Here is a 14915-nt window from a genome sequence, read left to right on the forward strand (position 1 = left end):
CCATAAAAAGATTTCACTGTGTTTTGGCATTGACCAAGCTACCAACAACCTAAAAAATGATCAGAACTGGAGAAATGACACATTGACATTGGGTGAAATCATGTAGCTCTTAAGGACGTGTTGTAGACTTGTTGAATAGATTCATTTTTCTTGTTTTGTTTGTTTTTGATGAAATTGTGCTTTTCTCGTCGAGAAAAGGCGTTTAACGCGATAAAAAGGTTCAGTGCGTTATGAATACGGGCTAGCTTACCAAAAGTAAAAATGTGAACTAAATAAGGCCGGGAGTCGTTTTTATTGTTTAAAACACGATTTCTCGACCAGAATATGCTTTTTCAAAAAAGCCACGTTCCCATGGCGAGAGACTCGTTTTCTGTGAGAAAATGCACTAAAAGGAGGGATTTCATCAGAAACACTATAAATACATATTGTACTTGTCTGAAAACGCACAGAACCTTGAAATAGAAGGTTTCTCACCAAAAAACACATTGGTGAAACCCCTATCTTAAGGCGCTGAGTGTTTGCACACATGTACAACAGGCAAGTTTAAACTATAACGTTTTTAGTGAAATCGTGTTTCTCTCGAGGAGAAAACGCGTTTAAAGCCATAAACAGATTTCACTGTGTTTTGGCATTGACCAAGCTACCAACAACCTAAAAAATGATCAGAACTGGAGAAATGACACATTGACATTGGGTGAAATCATGTAGCTCTTAAGGACGTGTTGTAGACTTGTTGAATAGATTCATTTTTCTTGTTTTGTTTGTTTTTGATGAAATTGTGCTTTTCTCGTCGAGAAAAGGCGTTTAACGCGATAAAAAGGTTCAGTGCGTTATGAATACGGGCTAGCTTACCAAAAGTAAAAATGTGAACTAAATAAGGCCGGGAGTCGTTTTTATTGTTTAAAACACGATTTCTCGACCAGAATATGCTTTTTCAAAAAAGCCACGTTCCCATGGCGAGAGACTCGTTTTCTGTGAGAAAATGCACTAAAAGGAGGGATTTCATCAGAAACACTATAAATACATATTGTACTTGTCTGAAAACGCACAGAACCTTGAAATAGAAGGTTTCTCACCAAAAAACACATTGGTGAAACCCCTATCTTAAGGCGCTGAGTGTTTGCACACATGTACAACAGGCAAGTTTAAACTATAACGTTTTTAGTGAAATCGTGTTTCTCTCGAGGAGAAAACGCGTTTAAAGCCATAAAAAGATTTCACTGTGTTTTGGCATTGACCAAGCTACCAACAACCTAAAAAATGATCAGAACTGGAGAAATTACACATTGACATTGGGTGAAATCATGTAACTCTTAAGGACGTGTTGTAGACTTGTTGAATAGATTCATTTTTCTTGTTTTGTTTGTTTTTGATGAAATTGTGCTTTTCTCGTCGAGAAAAGGCGTTTAACGCGATAAAAAGGTTCAGTGCGTTATGAATACGGGCTAGCTTACCAAAAGTAAAAATGTGAACTAAATAAGGCCGGGAGTCGTTTTTATTGTTTAAAACACGATTTCTCGACCAGAATATGCTTTTTCAAAAAAGCCATGTTCCCATGGCGAGAGACTCGTTTTCTGTGAGAAAATGCATTAAAAGGAGGGATTTCGTCAGAAACACTATAAATACATATTGTACTTGTCTGAAAACGCACAGAACCTTGAAATAGAAGGTTTCTCACCAAAAAACACATTGGTGAAACCCCTATCTTAAGGCTCTGAGTGTTTGCACACATGTACAACAGGCATGTTTAAACTATAACGTTTTTAGTGAAATCGTGTTTCTCTCGAGGAGAAAACGCGTTTAAAGCCATAAAAAGATTTCACTGTGTTTTGGCATTGACCAAGCTACCAACAACCTAAAAAATGATCAGAACTGGAGAAATTACACATTGACATTGGGTGAAATCATGTAACTCTTAAGGACGTGTTGTAGACTTGTTGAATAGATTCATTTTTCTTGTTTTGTTTGTTTTTGATGAAATTGTGCTTTTCTCGTCGAGAAAAGGCGTTTAACGCGATAAAAAGGTTCAGTGCGTTATGAATACGGGCTAGCTTACCAAAAGTAAAAATGTGAACTAAATAAGGCCGGGAGTCGTTTTTATTGTTTAAAACACGATTTCTCGACCAGAATATGCTTTTTCCAAAAAGCCACGTTCCCATGGCGAGAGACTCGTTTTCTGTGAGAAAATGCATTAAAAGGAGGGATTTCGTCAGAAACACTACAAATACATATTGTACTTGTCTGAAAACGCACAGAACCTTGAAATAGAAGGTTTCTCACCAAAAAACACATTGGTGAAACCCCTATCTTAAGGCTCTGAGTGTTTGCACACATGTACAACAGGCATGTTCAAACTATAACGCTTTTAGTGAAATCGTGTTTCTCTCGAGGAGAAAACGCGTTTAAAGCCATAAAAAGATTTCACTGTGTTTTGGCATTGACCAAGCTACCAACAACCTAAAAAATGATCAGAACTGGAGAAATGACACATTGACATTGGGTGAAATCATGTAGCTCTTAAGGACGTGTTGTAGACTTGTTGAATAGATTCATTTTTCTTGTTTTGTTTGTTTTTGATGAAATTGTGCTTTTCTCGTCGAGAAAAGGCGTTTAACGCGATAAAAAGGTTTAGTGCGTTATGAATACGGGCTAGCTTACCAAAAGTAAAAATGTGAACTAAATAAGGCCGGGAGTCGTTTTTATTGTTTAAAACACGATTTCTCGACCAGAATATGCTTTTTCAAAAAAGCCACGTTCCCATGGCGAGAGACTCGTTTTCTGTGAGAAAATGCACTAAAAGGAGGGATTTCATCAGAAACACTATAAATACATATTGTACTTGTCTGAAAACGCACAGAACCTTGAAATAGAAGGTTTCTCACCAAAAAACACATTGGTGAAACCCCTATCTTAAGGCTCTGAGTGTTTGCACACATGTACAACAGGCATGTTTAAACTATAACGTTTTTAGTGAAATCGTGTTTCTCTCGAGGAGAAAACGCGTTTAAAGCCATAAAAAGATTTCACTGTGTTTTGGCATTGACCAAGCTACCAACAACCTAAAAAATGATCAGAACTGGAGAAATGACACATTGACATTGGGTGAAATCATGTAGCTCTTAAGGACGTGTTGTAGACTTGTTGAATAGATTCATTTTTCTTGTTTTGTTTGTTTTTGATGAAATTGTGCTTTTCTCGTCGAGAAAAGGCGTTTAACGCGATAAAAAGGTTCAGTGCGTTATGAATACGGGCTAGCTTACCAAAAGTAAAAATGTGAACTAAATAAGGCCGGGAGTCGTTTTTATTGTTTAAAACACGATTTCTCGACCAGAATATGCTTTTTCAAAAAAGCCACGTTCCCATGGCGAGAGACTCGTTTTCTGTGAGAAAATGCACTAAAAGGAGGGATTTCATCAGAAACACTATAAATACATATTGTACTTGTCTGAAAACGCACAGAACCTTGAAATAGAAGGTTTCTCACCAAAAAACACATTGGTGAAACCCCTATCTTAAGGCGCTGAGTGTTTGCACACATGTACAACAGGCAAGTTTAAACTATAACGTTTTTAGTGAAATCGTGTTTCTCTCGAGGAGAAAACGCGTTTAAAGCCATAAAAAGATTTCACTGTGTTTTGGCATTGACCAAGCTACCAACAACCTAAAAAATGATCAGAACTGGAGAAATTACACATTGACATTGGGTGAAATCATGTAACTCTTAAGGACGTGTTGTAGACTTGTTGAATAGATTCATTTTTCTTGTTTTGTTTGTTTTTGATGAAATTGTGCTTTTCTCGTCGAGAAAAGGCGTTTAACGCGATAAAAAGGTTCAGTGCGTTATGAATACGGGCTAGCTTACCAAAAGTAAAAATGTGAACTAAATAAGGCCGGGAGTCGTTTTTATTGTTTAAAACACGATTTCTCGACCAGAATATGCTTTTTCCAAAAAGCCATGTTCCCATGGCGAGAGACTCGTTTTCTGTGAGAAAATGCATTAAAAGGAGGGATTTCGTCAGAAACACTATAAATACATATTGTACTTGTCTGAAAACGCACAGAACCTTGAAATAGAAGGTTTCTCACCAAAAAACACATTGGTGAAACCCCTATCTTAAGGCTCTGAGTGTTTGCACACATGTACAACAGGCATGTTTAAACTATAACGTTTTTAGTGAAATCGTGTTTCTCTCGAGGAGAAAACGCGTTTAAAGCCATAAAAAGATTTCACTGTGTTTTGGCATTGACCAAGCTACCAACAACCTAAAAAATGATCAGAACTGGAGAAATGACACATTGACATTGGGTGAAATCATGTAGCTCTTAAGGACGTGTTGTAGACTTGTTGAATAGATTCATTTTTCTTGTTTTGTTTGTTTTTGATGAAATTGTGCTTTTCTCGTTGAGAAAAGGCGTTTAATGCGATAAAAAGGTTTAGTGCGTTATGAATACGGGCTAGCTTACCAAAAGTAAAAATGTGAACTAAATAAGGCCGGGAGTCGTTTTTATTGTTTAAAACACGATTTCTCGACCAGAATATGCTTTTTCCAAAAAGCCACGTTCCCATGGCGAGAGACTCGTTTTCTGTGAGAAAATGCATTAAAAGGAGGGATTTCGTCAGAAACACTACAAATACATATTGTACTTGTCTGAAAACGCACAGAACCTTGAAATAGAAGGTTTCTCACCAAAAAACACATTGGTGAAACCCCTATCTTAAGGCTCTGAGTGTTTGCACACATGTACAACAGGCATGTTCAAACTATAACGCTTTTAGTGAAATCGTGTTTCTCTCGAGGAGAAAACGCGTTTAAAGCCATAAAAAGATTTCACTGTGTTTTGGCATTGACCAAGCTACCAACAACCTAAAAAATGATCAGAACTGGAGAAATGACACATTGACATTGGGTGAAATCATGTAGCTCTTAAGGACGTGTTGTAGACTTGTTGAATAGATTCATTTTTCTTGTTTTGTTTGTTTTTGATGAAATTGTGCTTTTCTCGTCGAGAAAAGGCGTTTAACGCGATAAAAAGGTTTAGTGCGTTATGAATACGGGCTAGCTTACCAAAAGTAAAAATGTGAACTAAATAAGGCCGGGAGTCGTTTTTATTGTTTAAAACACGATTTCTCGACCAGAATATGCTTTTTCAAAAAAGCCACGTTCCCATGGCGAGAGACTCGTTTTCTGTGAGAAAATGCACTAAAAGGAGGGATTTCATCAGAAACACTATAAATACATATTGTACTTGTCTGAAAACGCACAGAACCTTGAAATAGAAGGTTTCTCACCAAAAAACACATTGGTGAAACCCCTATCTTAAGGCTCTGAGTGTTTGCACACATGTACAACAGGCATGTTTAAACTATAACGTTTTTAGTGAAATCGTGTTTCTCTCGAGGAGAAAACGCGTTTAAAGCCATAAACAGATTTCACTGTGTTTTGGCATTGACCAAGCTACCAACAACCTAAAAAATGATCAGAACTGGAGAAATGACACATTGACATTGGGTGAAATCATGTAGCTCTTAAGGACGTGTTGTAGACTTGTTGAATAGATTCATTTTTCTTGTTTTGTTTGTTTTTGATGAAATTGTGCTTTTCTCGTCGAGAAAAGGCGTTTAACGCGATAAAAAGGTTCAGTGCGTTATGAATACGGGCTAGCTTACCAAAAGTAAAAATGTGAACTAAATAAGGCCGGGAGTCGTTTTTATTGTTTAAAACACGATTTCTCGACCAGAATATGCTTTTTCAAAAAAGCCACGTTCCCATGGCGAGAGACTCGTTTTCTGTGAGAAAATGCACTAAAAGGAGGGATTTCATCAGAAACACTATAAATACATATTGTACTTGTCTGAAAACGCACAGAACCTTGAAATAGAAGGTTTCTCACCAAAAAACACATTGGTGAAACCCCTATCTTAAGGCTCTGAGTGTTTGCACACATGTACAACAGGCATGTTTAAACTATAACGTTTTTAGTGAAATCGTGTTTCTCTCGAGGAGAAAACGCGTTTAAAGCCATAAACAGATTTCACTGTGTTTTGGCATTGACCAAGCTACCAACAACCTAAAAAATGATCAGAACTGGAGAAATGACACATTGACATTGGGTGAAATCATGTAGCTCTTAAGGACGTGTTGTAGACTTGTTGAATAGATTCATTTTTCTTGTTTTGTTTGTTTTTGATGAAATTGTGCTTTTCTCGTCGAGAAAAGGCGTTTAACGCGATAAAAAGGTTCAGTGCGTTATGAATACGGGCTAGCTTACCAAAAGTAAAAATGTGAACTAAATAAGGCCGGGAGTCGTTTTTATTGTTTAAAACACGATTTCTCGACCAGAATATGCTTTTTCAAAAAAGCCACGTTCCCATGGCGAGAGACTCGTTTTCTGTGAGAAAATGCACTAAAAGGAGGGATTTCATCAGAAACACTATAAATACATATTGTACTTGTCTGAAAACGCACAGAACCTTGAAATAGAAGGTTTCTCACCAAAAAACACATTGGTGAAACCCCTATCTTAAGGCGCTGAGTGTTTGCACACATGTACAACAGGCAAGTTTAAACTATAACGTTTTTAGTGAAATCGTGTTTCTCTCGAGGAGAAAACGCGTTTAAAGCCATAAAAAGATTTCACTGTGTTTTGGCATTGACCAAGCTACCAACAACCTAAAAAATGATCAGAACTGGAGAAATTACACATTGACATTGGGTGAAATCATGTAACTCTTAAGGACGTGTTGTAGACTTGTTGAATAGATTCATTTTTCTTGTTTTGTTTGTTTTTGATGAAATTGTGCTTTTCTCGTCGAGAAAAGGCGTTTAACGCGATAAAAAGGTTCAGTGCGTTATGAATACGGGCTAGCTTACCAAAAGTAAAAATGTGAACTAAATAAGGCCGGGAGTCGTTTTTATTGTTTAAAACACGATTTCTCGACCAGAATATGCTTTTTCCAAAAAGCCACGTTCCCATGGCGAGAGACTCGTTTTCTGTGAGAAAATGCATTAAAAGGAGGGATTTCGTCAGAAACACTACAAATACATATTGTACTTGTCTGAAAACGCACAGAACCTTGAAATAGAAGGTTTCTCACCAAAAAACACATTGGTGAAACCCCTATCTTAAGGCTCTGAGTGTTTGCACACATGTACAACAGGCATGTTCAAACTATAACGCTTTTAGTGAAATCGTGTTTCTCTCGAGGAGAAAACGCGTTTAAAGCCATAAAAAGATTTCACTGTGTTTTGGCATTGACCAAGCTACCAACAACCTAAAAAATGATCAGAACTGGAGAAATGACACATTGACATTGGGTGAAATCATGTAGCTCTTAAGGACGTGTTGTAGACTTGTTGAATAGATTCATTTTTCTTGTTTTGTTTGTTTTTGATGAAATTGTGCTTTTCTCGTCGAGAAAAGGCGTTTAACGCGATAAAAAGGTTTAGTGCGTTATGAATACGGGCTAGCTTACCAAAAGTAAAAATGTGAACTAAATAAGGCCGGGAGTCGTTTTTATTGTTTAAAACACGATTTCTCGACCAGAATATGCTTTTTCAAAAAAGCCACGTTCCCATGGCGAGAGACTCGTTTTCTGTGAGAAAATGCACTAAAAGGAGGGATTTCATCAGAAACACTATAAATACATATTGTACTTGTCTGAAAACGCACAGAACCTTGAAATAGAAGGTTTCTCACCAAAAAACACATTGGTGAAACCCCTATCTTAAGGCTCTGAGTGTTTGCACACATGTACAACAGGCATGTTTAAACTATAACGTTTTTAGTGAAATCGTGTTTCTCTCGAGGAGAAAACGCGTTTAAAGCCATAAAAAGATTTCACTGTGTTTTGGCATTGACCAAGCTACCAACAACCTAAAAAATGATCAGAACTGGAGAAATGACACATTGACATTGGGTGAAATCATGTAGCTCTTAAGGACGTGTTGTAGACTTGTTGAATAGATTCATTTTTCTTGTTTTGTTTGTTTTTGATGAAATTGTGCTTTTCTCGTCGAGAAAAGGCGTTTAACGCGATAAAAAGGTTTAGTGCGTTATGAATACGGGCTAGCTTACCAAAAGTAAAAATGTGAACTAAATAAGGCCGGGAGTCGTTTTTATTGTTTAAAACACGATTTCTCGACCAGAATATGCTTTTTCAAAAAAGCCACGTTCCCATGGCGAGAGACTCGTTTTCTGTGAGAAAATGCACTAAAAGGAGGGATTTCATCAGAAACACTATAAATACATATTGTACTTGTCTGAAAACGCACAGAACCTTGAAATAGAAGGTTTCTCACCAAAAAACACATTGGTGAAACCCCTATCTTAAGGCTCTGAGTGTTTGCACACATGTACAACAGGCATGTTTAAACTATAACGTTTTTAGTGAAATCGTGTTTCTCTCGAGGAGAAAACGCGTTTAAAGCCATAAACAGATTTCACTGTGTTTTGGCATTGACCAAGCTACCAACAACCTAAAAAATGATCAGAACTGGAGAAATGACACATTGACATTGGGTGAAATCATGTAGCTCTTAAGGACGTGTTGTAGACTTGTTGAATAGATTCATTTTTCTTGTTTTGTTTGTTTTTGATGAAATTGTGCTTTTCTCGTCGAGAAAAGGCGTTTAACGCGATAAAAAGGTTCAGTGCGTTATGAATACGGGCTAGCTTACCAAAAGTAAAAATGTGAACTAAATAAGGCCGGGAGTCGTTTTTATTGTTTAAAACACGATTTCTCGACCAGAATATGCTTTTTCAAAAAAGCCACGTTCCCATGGCGAGAGACTCGTTTTCTGTGAGAAAATGCACTAAAAGGAGGGATTTCATCAGAAACACTATAAATACATATTGTACTTGTCTGAAAACGCACAGAACCTTGAAATAGAAGGTTTCTCACCAAAAAACACATTGGTGAAACCCCTATCTTAAGGCTCTGAGTGTTTGCACACATGTACAACAGGCATGTTTAAACTATAACGTTTTTAGTGAAATCGTGTTTCTCTCGAGGAGAAAACGCGTTTAAAGCCATAAACAGATTTCACTGTGTTTTGGCATTGACCAAGCTACCAACAACCTAAAAAATGATCAGAACTGGAGAAATGACACATTGACATTGGGTGAAATCATGTAGCTCTTAAGGACGTGTTGTAGACTTGTTGAATAGATTCATTTTTCTTGTTTTGTTTGTTTTTGATGAAATTGTGCTTTTCTCGTCGAGAAAAGGCGTTTAACGCGATAAAAAGGTTCAGTGCGTTATGAATACGGGCTAGCTTACCAAAAGTAAAAATGTGAACTAAATAAGGCCGGGAGTCGTTTTTATTGTTTAAAACACGATTTCTCGACCAGAATATGCTTTTTCAAAAAAGCCACGTTCCCATGGCGAGAGACTCGTTTTCTGTGAGAAAATGCACTAAAAGGAGGGATTTCATCAGAAACACTATAAATACATATTGTACTTGTCTGAAAACGCACAGAACCTTGAAATAGAAGGTTTCTCACCAAAAAACACATTGGTGAAACCCCTATCTTAAGGCGCTGAGTGTTTGCACACATGTACAACAGGCAAGTTTAAACTATAACGTTTTTAGTGAAATCGTGTTTCTCTCGAGGAGAAAACGCGTTTAAAGCCATAAAAAGATTTCACTGTGTTTTGGCATTGACCAAGCTACCAACAACCTAAAAAATGATCAGAACTGGAGAAATTACACATTGACATTGGGTGAAATCATGTAACTCTTAAGGACGTGTTGTAGACTTGTTGAATAGATTCATTTTTCTTGTTTTGTTTGTTTTTGATGAAATTGTGCTTTTCTCGTCGAGAAAAGGCGTTTAACGCGATAAAAAGGTTCAGTGCGTTATGAATACGGGCTAGCTTACCAAAAGTAAAAATGTGAACTAAATAAGGCCGGGAGTCGTTTTTATTGTTTAAAACACGATTTCTCGACCAGAATATGCTTTTTCAAAAAAGCCATGTTCCCATGGCGAGAGACTCGTTTTCTGTGAGAAAATGCATTAAAAGGAGGGATTTCGTCAGAAACACTATAAATACATATTGTACTTGTCTGAAAACGCACAGAACCTTGAAATAGAAGGTTTCTCACCAAAAAACACATTGGTGAAACCCCTATCTTAAGGCTCTGAGTGTTTGCACACATGTACAACAGGCATGTTTAAACTATAACGTTTTTAGTGAAATCGTGTTTCTCTCGAGGAGAAAACGCGTTTAAAGCCATAAAAAGATTTCACTGTGTTTTGGCATTGACCAAGCTACCAACAACCTAAAAAATGATCAGAACTGGAGAAATGACACATTGACATTGGGTGAAATCATGTAGCTCTTAAGGACGTGTTGTAGACTTGTTGAATAGATTCATTTTTCTTGTTTTGTTTGTTTTTGATGAAATTGTGCTTTTCTCGTTGAGAAAAGGCGTTTAATGCGATAAAAAGGTTTAGTGCGTTATGAATACGGGCTAGCTTACCAAAAGTAAAAATGTGAACTAAATAAGGCCGGGAGTCGTTTTTATTGTTTAAAACACGATTTCTCGACCAGAATATGCTTTTTCAAAAAAGCCATGTTCCCATGGCGAGAGACTCGTTTTCTGTGAGAAAATGCATTAAAAGGAGGGATTTCATCAGAAACACTATAAATACATATTGTACTTGTCTGAAAACGCACAGAACCTTGAAATAGAAGGTTTCTCACCAAAAAACACATTGGTGAAACCTCTATCTTAAGGCTCTGAGTGTTTGCACACATGTACAACAGGCATGTTTAAACTATAACGTTTTTAGTGAAATCGTGTTTCTCTCGAGGAGAAAACGCGTTTAAAGCCATAAAAAGATTTCACTGTGTTTTGGCATTGACCAAGCTACCAACAACCTAAAAAATGATCAGAACTGGAGAAATTACACATTGACATTGGGTGAAATCATGTAACTCTTAAGGACGTGTTGTAGACTTGTTGAATAGATTCATTTTTCTTGTTTTGTTTGTTTTTGATGAAATTGTGCTTTTCTCGTCGAGAAAAGGCGTTTAACGCGATAAAAAGGTTCAGTGCGTTATGAATACGGGCTAGCTTACCAAAAGTAAAAATGTGAACTAAATAAGGCCGGGAGTCGTTTTTATTGTTTAAAACACGATTTCTCGACCAGAATATGCTTTTTCCAAAAAGCCACGTTCCCATGGCGAGAGACTCGTTTTCTGTGAGAAAATGCATTAAAAGGAGGGATTTCGTCAGAAACACTACAAATACATATTGTACTTGTCTGAAAACGCACAGAACCTTGAAATAGAAGGTTTCTCACCAAAAAACACATTGGTGAAACCCCTATCTTAAGGCTCTGAGTGTTTGCACACATGTACAACAGGCATGTTCAAACTATAACGCTTTTAGTGAAATCGTGTTTCTCTCGAGGAGAAAACGCGTTTAAAGCCATAAAAAGATTTCACTGTGTTTTGGCATTGACCAAGCTACCAACAACCTAAAAAATGATCAGAACTGGAGAAATGACACATTGACATTGGGTGAAATCATGTAGCTCTTAAGGACGTGTTGTAGACTTGTTGAATAGATTCATTTTTCTTGTTTTGTTTGTTTTTGATGAAATTGTGCTTTTCTCGTCGAGAAAAGGCGTTTAACGCGATAAAAAGGTTTAGTGCGTTATGAATACGGGCTAGCTTACCAAAAGTAAAAATGTGAACTAAATAAGGCCGGGAGTCGTTTTTATTGTTTAAAACACGATTTCTCGACCAGAATATGCTTTTTCAAAAAAGCCACGTTCCCATGGCGAGAGACTCGTTTTCTGTGAGAAAATGCACTAAAAGGAGGGATTTCATCAGAAACACTATAAATACATATTGTACTTGTCTGAAAACGCACAGAACCTTGAAATAGAAGGTTTCTCACCAAAAAACACATTGGTGAAACCCCTATCTTAAGGCTCTGAGTGTTTGCACACATGTACAACAGGCATGTTTAAACTATAACGTTTTTAGTGAAATCGTGTTTCTCTCGAGGAGAAAACGCGTTTAAAGCCATAAAAAGATTTCACTGTGTTTTGGCATTGACCAAGCTACCAACAACCTAAAAAATGATCAGAACTGGAGAAATGACACATTGACATTGGGTGAAATCATGTAGCTCTTAAGGACGTGTTGTAGACTTGTTGAATAGATTCATTTTTCTTGTTTTGTTTGTTTTTGATGAAATTGTGCTTTTCTCGTCGAGAAAAGGCGTTTAACGCGATAAAAAGGTTTAGTGCGTTATGAATACGGGCTAGCTTACCAAAAGTAAAAATGTGAACTAAATAAGGCCGGGAGTCGTTTTTATTGTTTAAAACACGATTTCTCGACCAGAATATGCTTTTTCAAAAAAGCCACGTTCCCATGGCGAGAGACTCGTTTTCTGTGAGAAAATGCACTAAAAGGAGGGATTTCATCAGAAACACTATAAATACATATTTTACTTGTCTGAAAACGCACAGAACCTTGAAATAGAAGGTTTCTCACCAAAAAACACATTGGTGAAACCCCTATCTTAAGGCTCTGAGTGTTTGCACACATGTACAACAGGCATGTTCAAACTATAACGCTTTTAGTGAAATCGTGTTTCTCTCGAGGAGAAAACGCGTTTAAAGCCATAAAAAGATTTCACTGTGTTTTGGCATTGACCAAGCTACCAACAACCTAAAAAATGATCAGAACTGGAGAAATGACACATTGACATTGGGTGAAATCATGTAGCTCTTAAGGACGTGTTGTAGACTTGTTGAATAGATTCATTTTTCTTGTTTTGTTTGTTTTTGATGAAATTGTGCTTTTCTCGTCGAGAAAAGGCGTTTAACGCGATAAAAAGGTTTAGTGCGTTATGAATACGGGCTAGCTTACCAAAAGTAAAAATGTGAACTAAATAAGGCCGGGAGTCGTTTTTATTGTTTAAAACACGATTTCTCGACCAGAATATGCTTTTTCAAAAAAGCCACGTTCCCATGGCGAGAGACTCGTTTTCTGTGAGAAAATGCACTAAAAGGAGGGATTTCATCAGAAACACTATAAATACATATTGTACTTGTCTGAAAACGCACAGAACCTTGAAATAGAAGGTTTCTCACCAAAAAACACATTGGTGAAACCCCTATCTTAAGGCTCTGAGTGTTTGCACACATGTACAACAGGCATGTTTAAACTATAACGTTTTTAGTGAAATCGTGTTTCTCTCGAGGAGAAAACGCGTTTAAAGCCATAAAAAGATTTCACTGTGTTTTGGCATTGACCAAGCTACCAACAACCTAAAAAATGATCAGAACTGGAGAAATGACACATTGACATTGGGTGAAATCATGTAGCTCTTAAGGACGTGTTGTAGACTTGTTGAATAGATTCATTTTTCTTGTTTTGTTTGTTTTTGATGAAATTGTGCTTTTCTCGTCGAGAAAAGGCGTTTAACGCGATAAAAAGGTTTAGTGCGTTATGAATACGGGCTAGCTTACCAAAAGTAAAAATGTGAACTAAATAAGGCCGGGAGTCGTTTTTATTGTTTAAAACACGATTTCTCGACCAGAATATGCTTTTTCAAAAAAGCCACGTTCCCATGGCGAGAGACTCGTTTTCTGTGAGAAAATGCACTAAAAGGAGGGATTTCATCAGAAACACTATAAATACATATTTTACTTGTCTGAAAACGCACAGAACCTTGAAATAGAAGGTTTCTCACCAAAAAACACATTGGTGAAACCCCTATCTTAAGGCGCTGAGTGTTTGCACACATGTACAACAGGCATGTTTAAACTATAACGTTTTTAGTGAAATCGTGTTTCTCTCGAGGAGAAAACGCGTTTAAAGCCATAAAAAGATTTCACTGTGTTTTGGCATTGACCAAGCTACCAACAACCTAAAAAATGATCAGAACTGGAGAAATTACACATTGACATTGGGTGAAATCATGTAACTCTTAAGGACGTGTTGTAGACTTGTTGAATAGATTCATTTTTCTTGTTTTGTTTGTTTTTGATGAAATTGTGCTTTTCTCGTCGAGAAAAGGCGTTTAACGCGATAAAAAGGTTCAGTGCGTTATGAATACGGGCTAGCTTACCAAAAGTAAAAATGTGAACTAAATAAGGCCGGGAGTCGTTTTTATTGTTTAAAACACGATTTCTCGACCAGAATATGCTTTTTCCAAAAAGCCACGTTCCCATGGCGAGAGACTCGTTTTCTGTGAGAAAATGCATTAAAAGGAGGGATTTCGTCAGAAACACTACAAATACATATTGTACTTGTCTGAAAACGCACAGAACCTTGAAATAGAAGGTTTCTCACCAAAAAACACATTGGTGAAACCCCTATCTTAAGGCTCTGAGTGTTTGCACACATGTACAACAGGCATGTTTAAACTATAACGCTTTTAGTGAAATCGTGTTTCTCTCGAGGAGAAAACGCGTTTAAAGCCATAAAAAGATTTCACTGTGTTTTGGCATTGACCAAGCTACCAACAACCTAAAAAATGATCAGAACTGGAGAAATGACACATTGACATTGGGTGAAATCATGTAGCTCTTAAGGACGTGTTGTAGACTTGTTGAATAGATTCATTTTTCTTGTTTTGTTTGTTTTTGATGAAATTGTGCTTTTCTCGTCGAGAAAAGGCGTTTAACGCGATAAAAAGGTTTAGTGCGTTATGAATACGGGCTAGCTTACCAAAAGTAAAAATGTGAACTAAATAAGGCCGGGAGTCGTTTTTATTGTTTAAAACACGATTTCTCGACCAGAATATGCTTTTTCAAAAAAGCCACGTTCCCATGGCGAGAGACTCGTTTTCTGTGAGAAAATGCACTAAAAGGAGGGATTTCATCAGAAACACTATAAATACATATTGTACTTGTCTGAAAACGCACAGAACCTTGAAATAGAAGGT

Source organism: Lampris incognitus, chromosome 12 (assembly GCF_029633865.1).
Source record: "Lampris incognitus isolate fLamInc1 chromosome 12, fLamInc1.hap2, whole genome shotgun sequence".
NCBI lineage: Eukaryota > Metazoa > Chordata > Actinopteri > Lampriformes > Lampridae > Lampris > Lampris incognitus.